This window comes from Giraffa tippelskirchi, chromosome 8, assembly GCF_054371585.1.
Source record: "Giraffa tippelskirchi isolate mGirTip1 chromosome 8, T2T-mGirTip1v1.2.pri, whole genome shotgun sequence".
Lineage (NCBI taxonomy): Eukaryota > Metazoa > Chordata > Mammalia > Artiodactyla > Giraffidae > Giraffa > Giraffa tippelskirchi.
The window spans coordinates 155583874-155610016 of NC_137282.1; the positions used below are offsets into that span (position 1 = coordinate 155583874).

The 26143-nt window shown below is 40.9% G+C and overlaps 2 protein-coding genes across 4 annotated transcripts in view; both read right to left on the reverse strand.

Annotated features, from left to right (window-relative positions):
- Window positions 1–26143, reverse strand: part of CD83 (CD83 molecule) — a 176498-nt gene that overhangs the window by 126914 nt on the left and 23441 nt on the right. The gene's annotated exons all lie outside the window — the stretch shown is intronic.
- Window positions 1–26143, reverse strand: part of RNF182 (ring finger protein 182) — a 48187-nt gene that overhangs the window by 3659 nt on the left and 18385 nt on the right. Inside the window, exon 3 of one of the 3 annotated variants that reach the window (XM_081522211.1) lies at window positions 12654–12811. The exons of the other annotated variants lie outside the window; for them this stretch is intronic. The gene's annotated coding sequence lies outside the window, so the exon portion shown is untranslated. The remainder of the gene's footprint in view (window positions 1–12653; window positions 12812–26143) is intronic. 3 annotated transcript variants of the gene reach the window in all.

Below are 26143 nucleotides of genomic sequence, written 5' to 3' on the forward strand. Positions count from 1 at the left end.
AGTGTAAAGAAATCTGCTACAAGTGTCTTCTTCCTTATTTGACTATTCAATTTCAAACTTTCTGTTTTAATACTAGCCTTGCAAACCATGGCTGTACACATACATTCACTCAAAGAAGAGTGAAGCATATGACACCTAAAATAAGTATTATATCCAAGTCAAGTCTAATTGCCAAGACAGAGAAGAAAACACAGAACACACGTGCAGTTATGTCTTGAAACATGAAGAATCATGCATGCATGGCTATCAAAAAATAGTCAAACTCCAGCCACTTGCCTACTTTAGCTCATGTAAACTCTCTCTATGGTGAACAGAAAGCATGATAGTTGCTATTACTGCTGGCTCTGGACAAACGGTTGAAGACTGATGTCACATAAACAGTCCATTCTCAATTATCAGGACTAAAAGAAGGGAGCAGCAATATGGGAAATCTCCAAATAATTTTTATTTTGCTTTAATATATGTGACTGGGGGGTAGTAGATTTGTCTTGGGCTTCCCAGGTGGTGCTAGGGGAAAAGAATCTGCCTGCCAATGCAGGAGACTTGAGAGACATGGGTTCGATCCCTGGGTCAGGAAGATCCCCTGGAGGAGGGCATGGCAACCCACTCCAGCGTTCTTGCCTGAAGAATCCCATAGACAGAGGAGCCTGGTGGGCTATGATCCACAGGGTCGCTAAGAGTTGGACACAACTGAGCGACTTAGCACACAGGCACGTGCAAAGATTTGTCTTAAATTATATTTTGCTTGGAAAAATATCAGAATGTATTTGAATTTCTGAGCAGACCCCCAAGGAAATAACAGCAGAAGGCTGTCATAAGAGTTCTGAGTAGAACGCAACTATGCCAGCATTTTAAATTTGCTATGGACCCTACTGCCTTAACAGAGAAAAGCCAGTGTGCAGGTAAACTTGGATGATTTTTTAAATCATGATTAATTGATTTGTGAATATGTATTTTCTTCCTTTTAAATTATGACCTTAGTCAATTTTAAACTGACTTAATATAGTACAAGAATGTATAGTGTAATGGCTAGCATGGTAAGATGTACTCTTGGTGGGAAAAGGAAGTCAATCAATAAGTTAGGCTCTTACCTCTGGCATCAGCCAAAAAGCATAGGTATAGTTTTTTTTAATAGAGTTTACTATGGCAACCCACTCCAGTATTCTTGCCTGGAGAACTCATGGACAGAGGAGGCTGATGGGCTACAGTCCATGGGGTTGCAAAGAGTTGGACACGATTGAGCGACTTTCACGTCATTTCACTTCACACTATATATGAATGCATGTATTTCAAAACTGCTATGAAAGCTAATTTCTCTGTAACCACTGCTGCTAAGTCGCTTCAGTTGTGTCCGACTCTGTGCGACCCTAGAGACGGCAGCCTACCGGGCTCCTCCGTCCCTGGGATTCTCCAAGCAAGAACACTGGAGTGGGTTGCCATTTCCTTCTCCAATATATTTAAGTGAAAAGTGAAAGTGAAGTCCCTCAGTCGTGCCTGACTCTTCGCGAACCCATGGACTGAAGCCTACCAGGCTCCTCCGTCCATGGGATTTTCCAGGCAAGAGTACTGGAGTGGGATGCCATTGCCTTCTCCACTTACATGCAAAAAGGAATATATAGAACTTGTTGTGATCATTTCACAATATATATGTAAGTGACATCATTATGCCGTACACCTTAAAGTTACAACATGCTTAGTCACTCAGTCGTGTCTGACTCGGTTGTGATCCCATGGGCTGTAGCCCACCAGGCTCCTCTGTCCATGGGATTCTCCAGGCAAGAATACTGGAGTGGTTTGCCATGCTCTCCTCCAGGGAATCTTCCCAACCCAGGGATCGAACCCAGGTCTCCCACATTGCAGGCAGATTCTTTACCAGCTGAGCTACCAGGGAAGCCCCTATAATGCTGTATGTAAATTGAATCTCAATAAAACTGAGGGAAATGAAAAAATTTTTAAAGGCTGTGTGTGAGAATACTTTACATTGTCAACATTTGACAGTCGACTGGTTACGTTAATACTTTCTATACCCAAGCTTCCTACCATTAGAGGAGTAGCAGGAAAGTTCTATTAATATGTTGAGCCAAGCACAATTTTTAGTTCCTAATTCTGGGAACACAAGTGATTCCCTGAGCCAATGTGTGTGTGAAAGTCGCTCAGTCGTGTCCGACTCTTTGTGACCCCATGGACTATACAGTCCATGGAATTCTCCAGGCCAGAATACTGGAGTGGGTAGCTGTTCCCTTCTCCAGGGGAACTTCCCAACCCAGGGATCGAACCCAGGTCTCTCTCCCGCATTGCAGGTGGATTCTTTACCAGCTGAGCCACCAGGGAAGCCCAAGAATACTGGAGTGGGTAGCCTATCCCTTCTCCAGCAGATCTTTCTGACCCAGGAATCGAACCGGGGTCTCCTGCATTGCAGGCGGATTGTTTACCAACTGAGATATCAGGGAAGCCTCACTAAGCCAATACTGAGCTATTATTTTAAATAAAGCTTACCCTTTTCACAGAACCACTCTTCAGTCTTATGAACATGTTTAGAGTGTTATGATCATAATGTTGTAAAAATTCATATGGGGGCTTCTCAGTAATATGCAAAAAAAAAGTACTAAATGTTTAAATATCCAATCAAAAAGGTACCTACTTTATCTCTAAGGAGTTTTCTAGAAAACCCACTCCATTAGCTTGAAATACTTCATCAACTCCAGGCTCTGAAAGTGGCACTTCTGGGCAGGACTGGCTGACAGCCTTGAGCTCAGGTCACATCCCAGGAAATGCAGCCAGCACAAGTGTTTTCTTTCCGGAATGGCATAAACAGGGCAGTGACTGATCCTCTTGGGAGGATGGGGTACCAATACCAAGCACTAGGATTCTTAAATAGTTCATGTGTCTCATTATAACTCTAAGGTCCCCCTAAGAACTCAAGTAATAACCTAAAATCTGTAACTTTATCAGGTTACAATTAGTGGGAGTTGTTAATTTGATCATCTAAAAGATGGACACTGCAGCTCATTCCCACCCTGCGTTCACTCCATAATTGTGGGCCACAATTCAAATGCTGAATGGAAGAGACTAGACCCCAGAGAGCACATAGTGTATGACTCCATTTCTAGAAAGCTCAAGAAACAGGCAAAGGTAAGCCATGGTAAAACCAAGAAGACAGGCAGGAAGTAGGAAGCAATTAGCATAAAAGTCAGGACAGCAGATACATCTGGGTGTGGGCTGCGGTACCTGTGAGTGTTCACTTTCTACACCATCTGGCAGCACATTTTTCTGTACTGGCGTTACTTTCACAGTAAAAAGTGTTTTGTTTTGTTTTAAGTCCATGGCTAAATACATTTAATGCTGCTCTGATAGCCCAGATTTTTCTGTCCATGGATACTTTGGATCAACTTTTTTTTTCTCTGTGATCTGTAAGTTCATTCTTTTTTTTTTTTTTCCACAAAATTGAGATGCCAGTCATTTATTTATCACCTAAATATCCAAGCATCGCTATAAATCAACATTAAAAAAGGATGGCATCTTTAAAGTGAGCAAATCTGGAGCATTACTTGATGAGAACATCTCCTAAAAGTATGTCTCACCAGACACAGGGCAAAGAATCTGGCATGCTAAAACTGCCTCAAAAATAAATACATGTGGTTTTGTGAGGTGGGGGATGTGGTACCTCATCCTGTTAATCACTTTGCAGTACATTCGAGTATCAAATCATCACACTGTGAACTTTGAACTTACATAATATTGTGTATCAATTACATCTCAATAAAGCTGGGGGGGGAATAAATACAAAAGGTAGATTTTATTTTCCGAGAAAAATATCTATTCAAATATCTGAAGCTGATATTTCTCATTAGCCACTTAAGTCTTTAATCCTTTTATAGATTATCTGGGATAAGTATATACAAAGAGATAATCACCTACTATAATTCATATAAATTAATTTGAGCTTTTGGACAAAGGACTAAATATTTTCACTGCCCTAAATGTGTAAAGGTCTGTATAGTTAAAGCTGTGATTTTTCTAGTAGTTATGTACGGATGTGAAAGTTGGACCATAAAGAAGGCTGAGAGCCGAAGAATTGATGCTTTTGAACTGTTGTGCTGGAGAAGACTCTTGAGAGTCCCTTGCTCAGCAAGGAGATCAAACCAGTCAATCGTAAAGGAAATCAATCCTGAATATTCATTGGAAGGACTAATACTGAAGCTGAAGCTCCAATGCTTTGGCCACCTGCTGCAAAGAGCTGACTTATTGGAAAAGACCCTGATGCTGGGGAAGACTGAGGGCAGGAAGAGAAAAGGGATGACAGCATAAGATGGTTGGATGGCATCATCGATTTAGTGGACATGAGTTTGAGCAAACTCTGGGACATAGTGAAGGACAGGGAGGCCTGGCATGCTGCAGTCTGTGGGGTCACAAAGAGTCAGACACAACTGAGCGACTGAACGAAAAATGTGTAGTGGTTACTACTTGACTCAAATCCACTTTCTCCACTACTCAAGTCCTTTGCTGTTAAAGATGCAAATTTGGCTTGTATTTCAAAGCAAAGTCCCTCCAGTGGACATCTGTTGTCCACTCACCTAGGATCTTTTTTTTTTTCCTTTAGACCACACAGCTCCTTCCCACCTACCACGGCTTCTTTGGGGAAGCCTTCCCCTCACTCAGATTCTGTGATGGTGACTATGCCACACCGCCTCCCTTCTCTCCCAGGGTAGGATCCGTGACCCCAACCTGCCTCATCCCAGGACTCCACAAACCCCGAGCTCACAGGGACCAGTCTGGGTGGGCATGAGACTCAAACCAGCCCTGTCACAGAGCCTTCTGAGGCTTTTTCAATGTAAAGCTTGGAGGAAAGAAGAAACATGCTAAAGGCCAGGGCAAGGAGCACAGACCAGAAATAAATGTATCGAGGAGCTGTCATGCCATCAAGAGGGAGAGAAACAGAAGATAGGCCAAAAAAAAAAAAAAGAGAGAGAGAGAAGTAAAGGAAGGCAGAAGGCAGAGATGCAAATAAAGGCAAAAGACTTTTGATGAGAGCTGAACTGAGCTTAAAGCTCAATGTTCAGAAAACTAAGATCATGGCATCTGGTCCCATCACTTCATGGGAAATAGATGGGGAAACAGTGGAAACAGTGGCTGACTTTATGTTTTTGGGCTCCAGAATCACTGCTGATGGTGACTGCAGCCATGAAATGAAAAGACGCTTACTCCTTGGAGAGAAGGTTATGGCCAACCTAGATGGCATATTTAAAAGCAGAGACATTACTTTGCCAACAAAAGTCCGTCTAGTCAAGGCTATGGTTTTTCCAGTGGTCATGTATGGATGTGAGAGTTGGACGGTGAAGAAAGCTGAGCGCCGCAGGATTGATGCTTTTGAACTGTGGTGTTGGAGAAGACTCTTGAGAGTCCCTTGGACTGCAAGGAGATCCAATCAATCCATCCTAAAGGAGATCAATCCTGGGTGTTCATTGGAAGGACTGATGTTGAAGCTGAAACTCCAATCCTTTGGCCACCTCATGCGAAGAGTTGACTCATTGGAAAAGACCCTAATGCTGGGTAGGATTGGGGGCAGGAGGAGAAGGGGACGACAGAGGATGAGATGGCTGGATGGCATCACTGACTCGATGGACATGGGTTTGGGTAGACTCCAGGAGTTGGTGATGGACAGGGAGGCCTGGTGTGCTGTGATTCATGGGGTCGCAAAGAGTCGGACACGACTGAGCGACTGAACTGAACTGAACTGAACTGAGCTTCTGAACCTAATCTTATGTGAGGCTCGTGTGAGTCAGTAAATCCCCGTTTTTGCTCATGTTAGTTTTTTTGGTAGGATTTCTGCTACTCACAACACAAAACGCCTGGATATAATTACCACGCTGCATTTAACTTTGAGAATTTACTGTGTATTTATATCTCGGCTTCTGCTTAGTACTACAGAAGTTATAAATAAATAATTGAGTAAAACAACCCAAAGCCAATAGGAATTCTTTAAGTTTCATTTGCACATGCGCGTGCATGTGTATGCATGCACACACACACAAATTTATATACAAAAAGATAAAAATTATCTCTTGTGTGTGTGTGTGCTCAGTAGTGTCTGATTCCTTGCGACCCCATGGATTGTATCCCGCCAGGCTCCTCTGTCCGTGGGAGTCTCCAGGCAAGAATACTAGAGTGGGTTGCCATTTCTTCCTCCAGGGGATCTTCCCACTCAGGGATCGAACCCGTGTCTCCTGTGTCTCCTGCATTGGAAAGCAGGCTCTTTATGACTGAGCCACTTGGGAAGCCCTCAAAAGTCATCATACATATTGTTTATTTATTTATGGTCTCTGTGTCCCCTTTTTATTTGGCTAATTCCTCTCTTCACTTCCCTTCACTGGTATCAGCCTGAAAGGCACTCCCTTCCCTATAATAATCCATATTAACTACCTGCTATGTTTTCTTCCATATATATTTCAACGTGCATATTATCTATCCACGTACACATAATTGGAAAGACACTATAAGCACAGTTTTTTTCCATTATTTTTGCTAACTATTATACTATATCCAGTTTTCTGCATCTTGTTTTTCCCACTCAATAAAGACTCAGAAAATCTCTCAATTCAACCAATACAACCCCAAATTCCTTTCTAACAGCTGTATAACGTTTCACCATTGAGATGAATGTAATATAGCCCACCATTCCTCCCCTGATAAGCATTCATGTATCTCCATTTTATCCTCCACACTAACATTACTGTAGAACACAGTCTTGGAATACACACCCATGCATGCAGTGTTTCAGCTTTTTAAGAGAGCAAGGAGTGGAATTCCTGGGTCAAACAGATACTACTCCACACACATGCTACTGGATTGTCTTCCAAAAAGACTGTCACACAGACTTCAAAACTCAGTGACGTGAGAGCTCTTCTCCCCTAACAGCAATAGATGATACTGATGTAATTTTTGCCAATCTGAGGGGTGATATGTGATGATTTGAGTGTGACTGTCTTCTCATTTGTTGGCCTTCAGGATTTGTTCTTCTCTGAATTCTGTCTTCATGGTGTTGTTGTTAAGTCGCAAAGTTGGGTCCGACTTTTTTGCAGCCCCATGGACCGTAGCCCACCTGGCTCCTCTGTCCATGGGATTTCCCAGGTAAGAACACTGGAGTCCGTTGTCATTTCCTTCTCCAGGGGATCTTCCCGACCCAGATGGAACCGGTGTCTCCTGCATGCCAGGCAGATTCTTTTCTGCTGAGCCAAGTCTAATTTGTTGGCCTTCTGCATCTGCTTGACATATATTAAATCCTCATGCGTTCCGAGATCTATTTCTGATGGTCTACTGTATTGCACTGATCTATTTGTTAAGCCATCTGTCTCAACCATAGTATTTGAATACCATGGCTTTTTAGTATGTTCTGATACCTAGGAAGTCATGTCTCCCTGAGGAAATCTCCTTTACTAATTCATTCAATTATTAAGTGTCTCGTATGTTCCAGACACAGCTACAGGTGCTGACGATTCAATCGTGAGCAAAATCCCTTCTCTCCCGAGCTTACATTTCAGTGGTCTAGAGGGAGGCAATGGAGGAATTATTTTCTTGGCTATTGGTGGTACTTAACCTTCTGTTATAAACTTTCATTTTATCAGATTGGAAAAAAAACTGTTGGGATTGGAATCACATCAAATGCATAATTCAATATTAAGACTTCCAAGCAATTCCAATTCCAATAAAAAATATATTAAGACTTCCAAGAACATGGTCTCTCATTTGTTCACAATCTTGATCTGTGTTCTTCAATATGATATTTTCATTTTCTCCATGTTTCATGCCTCTCTTTTAAAATTATTCTTTAGTATTTTTAAGGTTTTGTCACTATTCTAATTTGTCCTTACTCTTCATTTCTAAGGGACTGTTGCTATTATGGGGCAAGAAAGAGGCTTTGATTTTATTTATTTTAAATTTAGCCACTTATCAAATTCTCTTATGTTTACAGGACTTACTGGGTGTGTCTTGGATTTGCAAGGTATACAATGATATCATTAGAGGGGAAAGATAGTTTTAGTCTGTCTTTTCTAGTATTTATTCCAGTTATTTCATTTTTCTTGTTTTAATGAACTTGCCAGAAACTCTAAGACAATGTTCATAATTCCCACTAGAATGTAAGCGCTGTGAATCACAGCCTTTTCTCTTTTCTATTCAATCCTGAGAACACAGACCAATACCCTGACCCAAAGGAGGTGCTGAAAAAAACATTTGTTAAATAAATAAGTGATAGCAAGGTTGTTTAGTTCCTAATACTAACTGTAAATTTTTTATGTTTTGCTATTTAAGATGATACCGTTTGTTTTGGTAAATGGTCCACTATACTAGGGCTTATACACCAGGGCTTCCCTGGTGACTCAGATGGTAAAGAAATCACCTGCAGTGAGGGAGACCTGGGCTTGATCCCTGGGTTGGGAAAGTCCCTTAGAGGAGGGCATGACAACCCACTGCAGTATTCTTGTCTGGAGAATCCCCATGGACAGAGGAGCCTGGTGGGCTGCAGTCCCTGGGGTAGCAAAGAGTCAGACACGACTGAGCAACTAAGCACTACTATACTAACATAATTTCTTTCCATTCTTTTTGTTTTTGATTTACATTTTTTATTAGTTGTGTCTATACATTTCATTAAACACTTTTCAGCATCTCCTGATGTGACCATATGGTTTTCTAGCCCTAATTTGATCTGGTGAGGGATTTCACTGATAAGATTCCAGTCTTCTGTTCTTGGAATAAACCCTACTCAAATGGTAAAGAATCCACCTGCAATGCAGGGGACCTGGGTTCAATTCCTGGGTTGGGAAGATCCCCTGGAGGAGGGCATGGCAACCCTATCCAGTATTCTTACCTGGAGAATCCCCACGGACAGAGGAGCCTGGTGGGCTATAATCCATGGGGTCTCAAAGAGTCAGACATGACTGAGCAACTAAACATACATACACATAAAACTCATTTGTAACTTCATATGATCCCATTGCCTTTTTAAAAATAATTTTTACTTAGTTTTTATTTTTGATCACACTGGGTATTCATTGCTGCAAGCAGGCTTTCTCGAGTTGCAGAGCACAGGCTTCTCATTGTGGTGGCTTCTCTGGTTGCGGAGCGAGGCGTTGGGGCACTTGGGCTTCAGTAGTTGCAGCACAGGGGCTCATTAACTGTGGTTCGCGGGCCCTCGAGGGCACAGGCTTCAGTAGTTGTGGCACACGGGTTCGGTTGCCCATGGCGTGTAGGATCTCCCCCAACCAGAGACCGAATCCGTGTTCCCACATTAGCAGGCAAACTCTCATCCACTATACCACGAGGGAAGTCCCACCAAGACCTTTTTAAATGGAAGATCTTTAATCACTTTTCCAATGTCTTTTATTTATTGTCTTACTCAAATTTTCTACTTTTTCCTGAGTCAAATTTAGACATTTATATTTGGCAAGGAGATAATCCATTTCAGGTTTCTGAAATTTTATTGTCCTGGAGCTGAATGCAGTTATCTTTTTTAATATTTGTTTTTATTTATGTATTGGGTTGGCTGCACCGGGTCTTAGGTGCAGCACGCCAGATCCTTTATTTCCACTGTGGCATGCAGTGGGATCCTTGCTTGCAGCATGTGGGATCTCGTCCCCTGACCAGGGATGAAACCTGGCCCCCGGCATTGGGAACACGGAGTCTTAGCCACTGGGCCACCAGGGAAGTCTCAAATGCCAGTTATCTTTGTTATCTTCTTTGAATTGCTCCTGTAGCTCTGATTATGTCCTATTTCTCATTTCTAGTGTGTAAATTTCTTACTCTCTATTAATTTCCTAATCAGACACAAATCTTTATGTCTTATCTTTCTGTTTCAAAGAACCAGCTGTCTACAGCTGGATCCCAGGGACAGAGGAGCCTGGCAGGCTCTACAGTCCATAGCGCAGCAAAGAGTTGGACACGACGGAGGCAATTTAACATGCACGTGTATGTATTTATCCTTTCTATTATGTTTTATTTCATTAACTTCAGCTTTTATCTTTGTTATGACCTCTTTCTGATTAGTTTAGTTTGTTTTCTCATCCTTCTCTCTCATTTCATGATGAGGTGCCCTTTGTCTTTATTCTTAAATAATGAACACATCCCAAGGCTGTAAACTTCCACTGGCTATAGCTTGCATTCTACCTCATAGTTTTTAGAATAAATCATGCCCCCTTTATTGATTTCTAGATATCTTGAAAATTGGCTTTTGCCTCTTCCTTTGATACAAAGGCCATAAAGAGTGATTTTAAATTTCCAAGTAAAGTTTCTTTTTTATTACCTTCTCTTGTTCATTTCTAATCTTACTGGATTATGATCAGAGAACAAGATCTGTAAAAATCTCTTTTCCTCTGGCTTTGTTAAGTTCTTCTTTGTGGTCAAGTATATAATCAAGGTTTGTAAGTAAATCAGAAAAGAGTATTCTGTATTCAAAGGATGTAAGGTTCTCGCATATCTATTAAATCTAACTTTTTTATCTATTCAATTTCTCCATTTTAGAGGTCTGCACGAAGGTAAGACGGGTTGCGACAAATGGGAAAGGCTTACTAAAGTGTCTCACCATAACTGCATTTCTAATACTCCGCTTTACAGATTTAATGGCTATGTTCTTTATATATACAGGTTTATGCATCTTCTTCATAAACTGTGCTTTTTAAGAATCATTATATCATCTCTTTCCTTATCCTAATTATGCCTTTAACTTAAATACTAACCCTAACATTGCTAGTTCTTCTGACTCTCTGTATTGACCTGAGATCTTTGTCTATCGTTTTTGTTTTTTTTCAATTTCCATCACTTTGTTTCAAACATTTCTTAAAAATACCACATAGCTGGGTTTTGCTTTTGAATTTAGTCTGACAGTATCAAATTTTTAATGGGAAAATTCAGTTCATTCACATTTAATGTAAAGGCTATTTGAACTTACTCTTTCCTTTCCACTTGAATTAAATGGTTAATTTAGAAATTTTCCAAAAAAAAGAAAAATTTGCTCTGCTATTATCTCTGTTCACCTTGAAGTATTTGATTAACTTTTGTTTGGATGTTTTTCATTTGATACTCTTTTCTTGAGTACTTTTGTTAGAAAATGGGAGATGACATCTCTGAATTCTTACATGACAGTAAATTCCTTTTACCCTAACAGAGAGAGATGGTAGCTTGGCTGTATATGTGATTTTCAGGCTGCTGACCTTTTGTCTCCATGGACTACGGAAGTTACTCCACTATCTCCAGCTTCTGGTGTCATCGACGAGAAATGTGTTGCTAGTCTGATACTCCTTAAACGGTAGGTAATTCATTCTCTCTTTCTGGAAGGTTTTAAGATTTTGCTTTGTATTCTTAAGAGTTCAAGAACTTTTCCAATATATACAGAGAATTTAGAAATCTTGCCTGGAACTTGATGAGCCATTTGAATATACAGACACAGTCTTGATTTTCAAGTTCAGAAAATTTATTTCTTATACTTATTTAATTATTGCCTTTCCTCCATCCGTCCTTTTTTCTCCCTCTGGGTCTCCTGTTACTCACATGTTATATTTCCTAGATCCATTTTCTCTTGGATTTCTATCCCTTTCTTTATATTTTTGCTCTATGCTTTCAGATGCTTCCACTTGAGAGACCTGGCTCTTCATTCAAGTCTCCGGGAAGATTGTCATCTCCTTCAATTCATTTACTGAAATGTTTGATTGGAAAATCGTGCTTTTCATCTCTAGGAAGTCTTCTTAGGCTGCATTTAAATCTCCTTATGTGCTCTTACTATATTTTGTCAGGTCGGCGTCTGTCTCCAGCTGCCACTCTATCGCATTAACCATGTGTTCATGGAACTATTATTTCTCTCTGTTATATCCCTGGGGTTCTGGCCGGGGAGCTGGAGGACCCACGTGACTACACGTCCATGAGGGACACAGTGGTCTCTATTTTGTGACCTCACAGAGTGACAGCAGGCAGGCACCATTTATCCACAGTTATCCTCATCCTACCTAAAAGACTTCTTGCATACTTTGAAGCTGCCTAAGAGATCCTCGCAATTTTTGTTTGTGTTAGAAAGTTCTTAGTCAAAATAAAGTCCCTGTACCTTCTTCTATATATAAACTTTAAAAATTTTTACTATAATTACTTCTGTTAATTAAGAGACTTTCTCTAAGAAACTCAAAAATTTTAGAAACATATGTCACTTTCATAACAGCGAAGGGCACCATCATTCCTAGTTAATAGATATATGCTGTGCTGTGCTAAGTCGCTTCTGTCCTGTCTGACTCTCTGTGACCCCGTGGACTGTACCCCCCCAGGCTCCTCTGTCCATGGGGATTCTCCAGGCAAGAAAACTCAAGTGGGTTGCCATGCCCTTCTCCAAGGGATCTTCCCAACCCAGGGATCAAACCCTCGTCTCTTGTGTCTCCTGCTTTGGCAAGCGGGTTCTTTACCACTAGCACCACCTGGGAAGCCCCAAAGGATATGTAAATGAACACAAATGGTAAGCATTTTTTCCAAGATCACATAAGAAATAAGAACAAAGGGAGCTCAAAAAATCAGCCATCCAATGTGATCCTATTTTGTTGCCTGTCCAGGGCTCTATCCTCTGTCTCACTCCACTGTCCATATAAATTATATTTATATGTCTCAGGGTGAATTTAGTTTCTTACAAGTATTTCTCATACTGGTTTCATTTAGCCTGAATCATGCTCTCGGAGTCCATCAACCATTTTAATTTGGCATTAACAGGTCAGGTTATATTTTTTCCCCTTATGAAACAGCAACACTGCCAAGTTTCAATTCTCATTTCCTGGATCCTCCTCCAATCCTGGAAAATAAACAGTATTAACATTGCTTCCTACATGGGTAGACAGTATATTTTAAAGGGTTCTCTAACCAAAAAACTGATACAGATTGAGCAGCTGTCACTTTCATTACCTATGGTTCCTGTTTTTAGAGATGGTGCTAAAGACTTGATTCTATCTTTAATTTCTTTTCATGCAAAATGGAACATCATTATTCAAACATTTTCGGCTTTTGATCATCAGTTTTTTATGACATCTTAAATTCTTGACTAATAGCTCTAACCCACCCCCCATCCAAAAAGTAAAAAACAATATGAGAGATCCTGGCACTTGCAGTACCATCTTTCTTTGTGAATAACCAAGGCAGGACACCGATTTTAAGCTCAGCTACTAAAAAATGACACACACTTGCCATATAATACCAAAACTCATTCACAAATCCCTACACTCCAAATCTTAGTATTTATGGCTCTCGAGTCTCAAAGTAAACTTATACCATACATGCGGCATCTACCTTCAAGAAAGTCCAGTCCTTCTATCCAGAGATTGATTAAGTTAGCTTCCAGCTAGAGTCTGAAAAACTCACATTACTGTTAATAATTACAAATTGCCAATAATATGCTGGTTTCAGTCCCAGTGATCATAGTGCCGCCTTAGGGAACATTAACAATATTCAAGCTTTTGTACAGCATGACAAGCTCAGATTGGTAGGGGTGGGGGGGTTTGCTGTGCCTTTCATTAAGAACAATCCTTTTTATTATTAAAAAAGGCTCTAACTTAGAAAACCCTGGAAGAAGAGGTTCCAAACACTCATCTTGAAGGATCACGAGCCGACTCTAAACAAATTTAACCTCCAACACCAATAACCCTTAGTGGTTGCTTGGCAGCCTTCTGAGCACTTCCAGAAAACTTCTGTCAAAGACTGAAACTCTTACTTTACCCCTCCTCCACGTCCAGGCAATTTAATTTGATGGGGAATCATAATCTATTTATTAGAATACAGCAGAATTAATGACCGAGCGCTCCTGGCTTTACTTCTGTATGAGAGGCCACTGTTTACACAGATGGAGGAAGGATTTAACGATTCATCATTTGCCAACTCTCTTAAACCAGTGTGTATGTCCAGCAATGAGGGGGAAAAGTCAGGTTCTCCTCACCCTACGTCTATCCACACCTGCAATCTCAGCACGTGTGGGGAGCCAGAGGCATGGCCATCACTTGCAGGCAGTCTGAAATGGGTCAGGAGACCCAGATGTGTGGCTTGGCTCTGACACTGACAGGTTATATGATCTTGGACTAAGAAGGAACACCTACTTCAGCGGTTGTTGTAAGGATTCAATGAAATCATACGGGTAGGAATATTTTATGAGAGTAAACACTATATGGATGCTGTTAGAAATTTATAAATAATGTATCCATTGATATTTTTAAATACTTTGGCATTCTAAACCGGTAGCAGTTATAAGAATCTGCACTGAAGACAGTTTCACAAGGTATCCAGGTTTTCTATCTATAGATAGAACACACAGCAAGTAAAACATAATCTACCAAATTTACAGGATTCTAATAACCTCCACAACCTGATGAATTGAAAGGGAAATTTTATTATTAATTTTTTTTCATGAATATTCTGTCTGTATAGGACATGAACAGATAATGTACAAGTCTTATAAGTTTGGGCTTCCCTAGTGGCTCAGATGGTAAAGAATCTGCCTGCAATGTGAGAGACCCAGGTTTGATCCCTGAGTCAGGAAGATCCCCTGGAGAAGGGAATGGCAATCATTCCAGTATTCTTGCCTGGAGAATTCCATGGACAGAGGAGCCTGGTGGGCTACAGTCCACAGGGTCACAAAGAGTCGGACATGACTGAGTGACTACACTTTCATTCTTTCTTTTCTAAGTTTAGATTGCTTGCCTGGTACCTTACTTTACTTGGAAGAGGCAAAGGTAGAATATAAGAAGATCAAGCGTTAATAGGAATATAGGCTACAAATTACATTGTTAAAAGTCACTGAATCCTTTCCCATTAGACAAATCTCTTTGCTATTAATCCTTCCCCCATAATTTCCCTTGGCCAAATTTAATAAAAATCTCTAACCACATCAAGAAAGAATAAGATGATCAAAGGTGATCAAAGAGACTAACGTAGGTGCTTTGCAACATTTCTACAATTTCAAACTTAGGTAGAAGTAAGTTAATTATTTTAACGCTGGTTTCAAATAAAACTAACACCACACATACACACACACTCAAATGTTCCTTCTTCTTCCAAACCAATGTAACTGCCTTTATTTTGGAAGACAGAGGAAACATACCTACTGGTCAAAAAACTACACAATCATACTCCTGAAATTATAGCTGAAAATCAAAGACTTTCAAAACATTTTAATCAATATATTAGTAATTGATAGGAAAGTCATCTTCAATTTCTACAGAAAATACTTGAAAGAGCAGTAGTTGGATTTTAATTCCGATTGACTCATGATGTAGCCCTCTCTTGATACCGCCTCTTTCATTTAATTATTCAACAGGAATTTACCCAATGCCTATTATGTGTCAAGCTACGAGCTAGATGTTGAGGATACAAAAGCAAATAAGATGAGATTTCTGAAGGCAGAAATCGACTATAAAGGTAATAAATGGATTCTTTTCTGCCTTCATCTCGTTTCACCTCTCTAGAGTTTTCCACCCACTGCCCATGTCCTTCCTCCCCAAACCCTCTCTTCTCATCCCTGCCAGGATGCCACACTTCCCCAGTTCTCTTTGGAACTACTCGTTCTCAGCGTTCTCTGCCAGCTCCTCTTCTACCAGGTCTCTGAAGGTTGGGGCACCCGAGCACTTGGTCTGGAGCCACTGTTCCTTTCTATGTGCCTCAGATCATCCCATCTGCTCCCAGCTGTAAATGCCACCTGACAGCTCCCCCTGATTCCGTGTCTACAGCTCACACCTTTCCTGAGTTACAGACCACCTACTAGACCCCGCCCCTTGTCTTCTTACTAACATTTCAGACCTGAATTAAATCCAAGACAAGTTTTGATCTTCACTTCTAACCACACCCAATACAGTTTCTCCATCATAATGAATGGCACCCCCATTCTCTGTTTTTTTAATTAATTAATTAGTTACTTTGTAAATTCGGGTAAAACTGCTTTACAATGTGTGCTAGTTTCTCATTCTCTGTTTTTCAGGCCACAACCCAAGAGTCATGCTTCATCCTACCCTGCATCTCACTCCTCACATCCAATCCATTGGGGAGAAGAGTCAATTCTGCCCACAAAGTATGTCTCCAGTCTTCCAACTGCACCCACGTGTGACCTTGTCCAGTACAATTGTTGTATTCGACTCTTTGCAACCCCATTGTGGGACCCCATGGGTGACCTACACGGTCACCCCATGTAGCCTTCCAGGCTTCTCTGTGTCCATGGAATTTTCCCAGCAAGAATACTGGACTGGGGTGCCATGCTCTCCTCCAGGGGATCTTCCCGACCCAGGGATCACATCCGCATTTCCTGCAGGTCCTGCATTGGTAGGCAGATTCTTTACCACCAGCACCACCTAGAAAGCCTGTCCATTAGGATATTGTCTCCTAAATGATCTTCCTGCTTCTATTTTGCACGACTACAAACTATCGTCTTTGCAGCTCAAATGTGAACTTCTAGAAATGTAAATTAGATTATATTTTTATAGACATCAACCTAAGGAGGTATACTTTGTCATTAACTTTTCTATATTTTCTCTAAATATTTTTCATATATGAATATTAATACTGAGCAAAACAGTCACCATCATTGAATAGTTCTCCATTACGTAGAGATTAGAGTGCAGACTCCCTACAGCAGGGTGCTCACTGCACAGTCCGGCCTCTACATTCCCTTCGGTCTTGTCTGGATTCACCACTTGTATCACCTTCCTGTCACATCCCCCTTTGCTAAGTTCCAGGAATAGTCCAAACTCATTCCTGCTTTAGGTTGATATGAAAGAAAGTGAAAGTGAAAGCGCTCAGTCGTGTCCGACTCTTTTCGACCCCATGGACTGTAGCCTACCAGGTTCCACTGTCCATGGGATTTTCCAGGCAAGAACACTGGAGTGGGTTGCCATATCCTTCTCCAGGAGATCTTCCCAACCCAGGGATTGAACCTAGGTCTCCGGCATTGTAGGCAGACGCTTTACCGTCTGAGCCACCAGGGAAGTCATCCTAGGTTGATATGAGATGTCCTTAAATCATACCGTCTAGAAAGCCCCCAACATATGTTGAACAAATGAATGAATTCTTTTATCTTCATCATTGAAAATCCCGTTTCCATAAATATTTATCCACAGTCAGCTGCAGGCTTAGGCTCCTAGATACTCATTAATAAAAATCAGAGGTTACAACTTTTATAGGATTGTTTGTCTGTAAATATCAGGACATCAATCTGAAGAGGTATGCTGCTGCTGCTGCTGAGTCACTTCAGTCATGTCCGACCCTGTGCAACCCCATAGACGGCAGCCCACCAGGCTCCTCCATCCCTTGGATTCTCCAGGCAAGCACACTGGAGGGGGTTGCCATTTCCTTCTCCATGAAGAGGTACACTTTGCCCTTAAAGCTTTTTAAATTTTCTCTCAACGTTTCCTTATACACCAAGTAAGAGTGATCACTACTATTCTCAAAACTCACAACTTTCTCAAAATTATAAATATAGTAAAAGCTAGAAAGGTATTCTTGCTATAATATTATTCTAAAGTAAAAACAAAGTCACAAATGAAAATATTTTTCCTTTTCATCTCTCCCAAAAGTGTTTTGCTCATTTCCCATAATTCTAAGGAATATATCCTCTCTCCTCCATTCTCAATAGAAATGCCTACCTATCCTGAACATTTGTACTTACCAAAGCCCACCTGTGCTCTGACTCAATAAAATGTGATCAATCTGATGAACAAAATACTTCAATTAATAATGGGCAAATATTTTTAAAGGAAAAAAATCACTTTCTAAATTCTACCACATTTACTATTTGCCTTAATACAAGCTTGGCAAGCAGAAACAGAAATATTAGATTAAATGTGATTGAATTTATTTGCCCTGAAGGGCTTCGGCCTCAATCTTAATGAACGTGTCACTCTGCAACACAGTTACATAAAGTGGCTTTATTGATCGAACATACTCAACTGTGAAGATTAGGATAAAGCAAAGAGCTTCGATGTTTTTTTAATGAGATAAAAATGATGTTTGTGTAGGAAAAGGAGCACACTGTTAGGAAATAAAGTTTCACATTTATTACACATTAGGGTTAAATGATTTTGTTGTGTGTCAGACATACTAAATACTCATATCTTCAAAAGGTAAAAAATAAAACATTGCTTCCCTTCTTATCGGTGCAGAAAATAATGGGTTTGGGGAAGCTGTCAAGTCATGAGAAAAAAATTCCTCCTAATTTTGTGGTGGTGTCATTTAGTCGTTTAAGCATGTCAGACCCTTCTGCAACCCCATGGACTGTAGCCTGCCAGGCTACTCTGTCCGTGAGATTCTCCAGGCAAGAATACTGGAGTGGGTTGCCATTTCCTTCTCCAGGGGGTCTTCCCAACTCAGGGATAGAACCCTCATCTCCTGCATTGGTAGGCAGGTTCTCTACCATTGAGCCACCTACTCGAGCGCCCCAGGTGGCTCAGTGGTAAAGAATTGCCTGCCAGTGCAGGAGACTCAAGAGACTGGAGTTCAATCCCTGGGTTGGGAAGATCCCCTGGAGCAGGAAATGCCAACGCACTCCAGTATTCTTGCCTGGAAAATCTCACGGACAGAGCACCCTGGTGGGCTACAGTCCATGGGGTCCCCAAAAGTGCGCGTGTGCACACACACACACGCACACACACTAGTTTTATGGTTGAGAGAAAAGGGGTTCAGCTGCTGGTATCTGAAGATAGTCAGAATTCGTCTGGAAAATCTTTCCAGAAAGAAAGGAAACTTGTGGTGTGGCAAGATACGTTAAAGAGAGAAATGTTATAAAGTAGTCTAAAGCAAGGACAGCCAGCACATATAGGGCCAGAGCAGAGACAGGGTTCAGCCGAAGACTGAAGCAGAGAGGGATTGGTAGACAACTTTCAGAAGGCTTTAAATCCATCTTCAAGATCGTTTCATTGATCAACCAACCACCAGGGACTTCAAGAGGGACAGGACTACATTTAAAGGAACCTCAGGAACATGGCATACTCTCTTCTCTTGGATTTTATTTTCAGTTGTTAAAAAAAAAATTAGTCAACGTTTAAACATCTCATCTTTGACAATAAATACAGAAATAGAAACATCGGAGCTCAGCGTTGGAGACAGGGCTCTAGAATCACGTGCAGACGGGGGAATAACTAACGTGATGAAAGCAAGACTGGCAAACCATGAGCTTCCCAAGCAAGTCAGAGAGGCTTAGAGAGAGAGACAGAAACGCTGAGGTGAGATCAAACAAGATTCGGGCATGTTGCTGCTGGGTTGGGAAAAGAGAAGAGAGGAAGGCAAGCAAGAAGAGGATGAGAAGAAAAACTAAAGGTCCCCCCTAAATCCAGGGAAAGAGAGGGTGACAAGGAGGTGTCAAAAGTAGCAGCAGGGCAGCGATACCAACACTTAAAGGAGACCTCACAGTACCTCAAACAACTGAGGGGAGGACAGACTGTGGGTTTAGGGTGAAAGCTTGGCCACAACAGAGAGAAAATGCAGAGTGAGCTCAGCGCTGAAAAACAGAGAGAGGACACTCTTATTTATTTATTCAGGCTGGAAAAAACAACAGAGAGAGGAAGCAAGAAGGGGCATCAGAACAGTCCACTGATTTAAGTGAACTTTGGATGATATACCAGGAGAGAGCATTTCAACATTTACAACAATGTTAAATCTGAGCTCTTTAAATGTGTCCATTTTTTCCCCCATTTGGCACTAATGAAAAACCAGAGGGTATTAAATCAAATTTCATTTTGCAGGCTAACTAAATAATATTGCATTATGAACACTGAAATATCAATCTCGCTTAATAGCAGTGACCTAGCCATGATTAAAAACAGATGTTTTAACATAGATTTAAAACTATGGAAACCTATGTGAAAGAATCTCACTGTTGAATTTGAAAAACATGTTTTTCTTACCTAATAAAACTGAAAACCAGAGCATCATGGATTCTACAGCTGCAGAAGGAGACCACTTATTCTATAACAACTGTATATCAGAGACTTTCTGCCAGGGAGCAAAAGGTGCCTGGGAGGAAAGGATCCAGGACCGGGTTTGACAGAATGGGCACTCATTTAACACCTGCCAAAGGAAAATATTTGAGGACATCTGTCCTTGAGATTTGGGATGTAGATTCACTCAAAGACAAAAAATAATACTAACAATAAAATAAAGACGTCTGGGAAGTGCCACATGGCTGCAGTTTGACTATTAAGACACCAGCCGCTAGGCTTTTCTGAGTGTGTACAGGGCCCAAGTCTAGGAGGCCTGAAACATCAACTATGTCAAAGATCTGGAATTTTGTGATGATACTTAAAAAACAAAATGATCACCTCTGGAAGATGCTAGGAAACCAACACCTTCTTCTGAAGATGGATAATAAACAAAGAGAAAGACTCAAGTATTTACCCTGCTCTTCCTTTACAAACAGTTGCTTAGAGAAGCCAAGTAACTGATGAGGCCAAATTCTTTATAGAAGCCTTTCAGTGAATAAACGAAGAAAGAATGATAGAATCATATTATCTTGCAACCCCTTATGAAATAATTGATGTAGGTCAGGAGTCAGCAAAATGTGGCCAATAGGCCAGAACTAATCGGGTAAGTGAAGTTTTATAGGAACACAGTTATGCGCAGTTATTTACACGTTACCTAAGGCTGCTGTCTGCAATGATGGAGACCATATGGCTCTCAAAGTCCGAAATATTCACTATCCGGCCCTTTACAGAAAGAGTCTGCCAGTCCCTAATCTAGACAATAATTACCAATGATTGCTAAAACCACCAGGCACAAAGCAGATGGGGGAGTTTATAACGGATGTGTCAGGCTGACGACACTTGTTCACAGGTCAAACTTAACCCTACACACAGGAAGGCCAGGTAGCATGTGCCCCCTGATGCCCTGCAGGAGAAAGTATACGTGTGTGTGCGCGTGTTCGTCAGTTGTGTCCAACTCTTTGAGACCCCATGGACTATAGCCCACCAGGCTCCTCCTCTGTCCATGGGATCCTCCAGGCAAGAATGCTGGAGTGGGTTGCCATTTACTCCTCCAGAGGATGTTCCTGACCCAGGAATCGAACCCACGTCTCCTGCATTGCAGGTGGATTCTTTATCTCTGAGCCACCGGAGAAGGTCACTAGAAAGTATATGCCCCCTACCCCGAAATCTTGCCAAAAAGTGGAAAATCCGTCAAAGCTCTGGTTCTAATTACCAGTTTACGGGAAATACAGGGGACAGAAAATTAAGCTACATCAGGGCGATATAGTTAGCAAAAATTCATACTGTAGGAAATTCTACAGGTGAAGAATTTGGTTTCTGCAATAAACCACAAGAGGAGGGAGAAAAGGGTGAACCTATAGATTAAAAGAGTCCTGAGACATTTATCAACTAAGCGCATGTGTGGTCCTTATTTGGATCTGATTCTAACACACCAACTGAGAAAAAATCTACAAGACAATCAGGGAAATCTGAATACTCATCAGGTATTTGATGACAGCAAAGAATGCTGTTTTCTGGTGTGCTAATAGCATTGTGGTTATATATTTTTTTACAAAGTCAAGTCTCTATTGTTTTAAAGATACACTCTGGCATAGTCACAGATGAAATAATACGACATGTGGGCTTTGTTTAAAATAACCCAGTGGGGAGGGGCAGAGAAAAGAAGCTAGATTGGCCATATGTTGACCATTGTTAAGGCTTCATGATTAGTAAAAGAGGGATTCATTCTACCATTTTCTCTACTTTTGAATATATTTTAAGTTTTTCCATAATAAAAAGACAAAAATAAAAACCACTAGCAAAGCTTTCTTTCCCTGCTTGCCCATGTTTGTGTTCAGGGACGCTTAGTTTCTCCTGCTCCCCAGCCACCGTGGATGTGGGCTTAGCTGCTCGGTCGTGTCCAGCACTTTGCCACCCCATGGACAGTAGCCTGCCAGGCTTCTCTGTCCACGGGGATTCTCTAGGCAAGAAGACTTGAATGGGTTGCCATTTCCTTCTCCAGGAGATCTTCCCAACCCAGTAATTGAACCTGCATCTCCTGCATTGTAGATGGATTCTTTACCACTGAGCCACCAGGGAAGCCCAATGAAAAGATTTGACATAAGTATCAAAAATAGTGCATTTTAATCTTTGAAATTTTTTAAATGCTCTAATGGTCCCATTTAGGCAAAAAAAAAAAAAAAATTGAAAGGTTTGGGGTTTTTTTGTTTTTGTTTTTAGATCTGTGTTGGTTTTTTTGGACTTCCCAGGTGGCGCTGGAGGTAAAGAACCCACCTCCCAATGCAGGAGATATAAGAGACACAGATTGAATCCCTGGATTGGGAAGATGCCCTGGAGGAGAGTCTGGCAACCCACTCCAGTATTCCTGCCTGGAGAAGCCCATGGACAGACAGAGCCTAGCGGGCTACAGTCTGTAGGGTCACAAAGAGCCGGCAGGACTGAAGCAACTTAGCACACACGCAAGTTGGCTGTTTTCTTTTTATTGTCATGCTGCTGTTCCTGTATTTTTGCCGAAGCTATAGTATTGGGGCTAGGGTGGAAGGGGAGGGCCACTAAAAGCGATCTGGCAGATTGAGGCAGAAGTGTCTACACAGAGAGTTCTGCTAAGTCATTACGGGCTCAAGGACACTGCTGAGTCACTGTCATCTCCACCCACGGACAACTTCACCTTTTAAGGTTATTTTTCTAAAGGAATGCAGTGGAGCTGCTGTGGCAGTTTGACATTTGATAAATATGTTCTGTGATAAGGACATCTTAGGGTAAATCTCCAAATTGGGCCACAATAGTTTGTCTAATCCAATCCCAGCTCTGCCTAATGAGCAGGCTCTGGGATCTTTGAGTAAATCACTTGGGAAAATCACTTACCCTTTCTGGGTCATGACGTTTTCATCCGAGAAATTAAGATTCTGGACTTGATGGCTAAAGACCTCCCTGTTCCAACATTACAAGGATCTAGGATTAGGGCCGGCCTTTCCATAGGTACTGGGGTGTCAGCAGTCATTCAAATGACAGCCGAGAGCATTTACATCTGGACAAAGCAAAGCACTAGGAACAGTCTGACTTTCTCGCTATTCAGAGTTTATTAGACCTGACTAATTTTCCCCTTAGGATCTGACACCTAGTAAGCAGCTTATCGATATTAACTGCTACTAATGTAAATTACTTCTAAGAAAAGTAAATTGCTATATAACAATATAACACTGGTATATCAGAGTAGGTGAATGTAATTTCTGTGTATCTAACAATTTTTTGAAGACTTCAATTTTTTTAGAGCAGTTTAAGATTCACAACAAAATTGAGAGTAAGGTACAAAGATTTCCCACATACTCTTTACCCCCACACCTGCACAGCCCCTCACATAATCCATACATTCATCTGAGCAGTATATTTGTTACAACTGATGAGTTAGTTAGTTCAGTCACTGAGTCGTGTCTGACTCTTTGCGACCCCATGAACCGCAGCACGCCAGGCCTCCCTGTCCATCACCAACTCCCGGAGTTTACCCAAACTCACGTAGATTGAGTCGGTGATACCATCTAACCATCTCATCCTCTGTCGTCCCCTTCTCCTCCTGCCTTCAATCTTTCCCAACATCAGGGTCTTTTCAAATGAGTCAGTTCTTCACATCAGGTGGCCAAAATATTGGAGTTTCAGCTTCAACATCAGTCCTTCCAGTGAATACCCAGGACTGATTTCCTTTAGGATGGACTGGTTGGATCTCCTTGCAGTCCAACGGACTCTCAAGAATCTTCTCCAGCACCACAGTTCAAAAGCATCAATTCTTTGGCGCTCAGCTTTCTTTATAGTCCAACTCTCACATCCATACATGACTACTGGAAAAACCATAGACTTGACTAGACGGATCTTTGTTGACAAAGTAATGTCTCTGCTTTTTAATATGCTGTCTAGGTTGGTCACAACTTTCCTTGAATCTTAGATAATAATTTTTAAAAGCTATTTTCAAAATTAACTTTTACTTCCTATAATATAATGAAAAGTATTAGATCCAAAATAAGCTAGCTCTAAAAATTAAGCATTCTGTGTTGTTTCACTTAAAAACAACAAAAAAAAAAACCTAAAAAATAATTTGACACTATAAGTTAAATATTTGTGTTTTCCAAATAGTAAACTCAAACAACATGATTCTTTGCTGTTGTTCAGTCACTCAGTCGGGTCCAACTCTTTGTGACCCCATGGACATGCCAGGCCTTCCTGTCCTTCACTATGCCCCAGAGTTTGCTCAAACTCATGTCCATTGAGTCGATGATGCCATCTACTCATCTCATCCTCTGTTGCCCACTTTTCCTCCTGCCCTCAATCTTTCCCAGCATCAGGGTCTTTTCCAATGAGCCAGCTCTCCACATCAGGTGGCCAAAGTATCAGAGCTTTAGCCTCAACAGTAGTCTTCCCAATGAATATTCAAGGTTGATTTCCTTTAGGAATGACTGGTTTAATCCCCTTGCTGTCCAAGGGACTCTCAAGAGTCTTCTCCAGCACTGCAGTTGGAAAGCAGCAATTCTTTGGCCCTCAGCCTTCTTTTGGCCCTCAGGCTTCTTTATGGTCCAACTTGTACATGCATACATGACTACTGGTAAAACCACAGCTTCCACTGTACAGACCTTTGTCGGCAAAGTGATGTCTCTGCTCTTTAATACACTGTCTAGGTAGGTCGTAGCTTTTCTTTCAAGAAGCAAGCGTCTTTTAATTTCATGGCTGCAGTCACCAAATGCAGTGAATTTGGAGCCCAAGAAAGTAAAGTCTCTCATTGTTTCCATTGTTTCCCCATCTATTTGCCATGAAGTGATGGGACTGGATGGCATGATCTTCGTTTTTTGAATGTTGAGTTTTAAGCCAACTTTTTCACTCTCCTCTTTCACTTTCATCAAGAGGCTCTTTAGTTCTTCTTCGCTTTCTGCCATTAGGGTGGTGTCATCTGCATATCTGAGGTTATTGATATTTCTCCCGGCAATCTTGATTCCAACTTGAGATTCATCCAGCCCGGCATTTCACGTGATGTACTCTGAATATAAGTTAAATAAGCAGGGTGACAATATACAGTCCTGACGTTCTCCTTTCCCAGTTTGGAACCATGTCCAATTCTAACTGTTGTTCCATGTCTGTTGTTCCATATCTGATTCTAACTGCTGCTTCTTGACCTGCATACAGGTTTCTCAAGAGGTAGATAAGGTGGTCTTGTATTCCCATCTCTTTCAGAATTTTCCATAGTTCGTTGTGACCCACACAGTCAAGGCTTTAGTGTAGTCAAATTACAAATAAAGATCTACACTAAAAGTCATTATCAAATTTTTGTAAAATTTCCTTGTATAGTCATGACTGATTTTACTGTAAGAAATAATTCAAAATAAAGCATTCATAAGACCAAAATTATAATAACACTGCAGGTCAGTTTATGCAAAACAGTTTTGTCTCTTAGCTACTGATATATTTTGAGTAAGATTTCCCTAGTTCAGATTTTGCAGGATGATTTTACAGTCTTTCCACTCTAGTTATTATATCTTCAAGAGACTCCTTGATTATTCCAAGATTCTAATCTAGAGGAAAAAAATTTCATGATTATACATCTCTTTGTCAACTTAGATCAAATAAAGTAATGACACTAAGATTATTTTTGTGGAGCTCCACTTCCATAAAGAGTGAAGTAGTTGCTATCAGACCAGTAATCCCATGAAGAAAGAGGGGATAAAATTTATAAAAGCAAAAAGTTGTTCGAGTCCTTAAACAGCAACCAAAGCAACCAGTACTTGAGAAACAAGTTGCTGGAGAGAAGGGAAAAGCATTAAAGTGAGTAACTTGCCATTATCTGCCATGTCGATGGTCAAGGAATTTGCCAATTTCTGTGTACACCTGGGGGCCAGTAGACCATGAAGAAAGTGGCAGTTCAAACATTTTGGTTCAGCAGTATGTGCTCAAGAATTAGAGTTCGGGTTTATCAAAGTGAGTAGGACTGGATGAGCCAAGACTCCAAAGAAAAGACAAATGCAGAGAGCAAGATTAACATTCCACAGAATATTTCCCTTCAAGATTCCTAACCTGCATACTACAAGAAGCCAGAAAACCAGAGAAAGTGGCATGAGGTTAAAATACTAAGCAGAAAAAAAAATAAAAATAAAAATAAAATACTAAGCAGAGATTTTGGTAGATTTGTACGACTGAAGAAA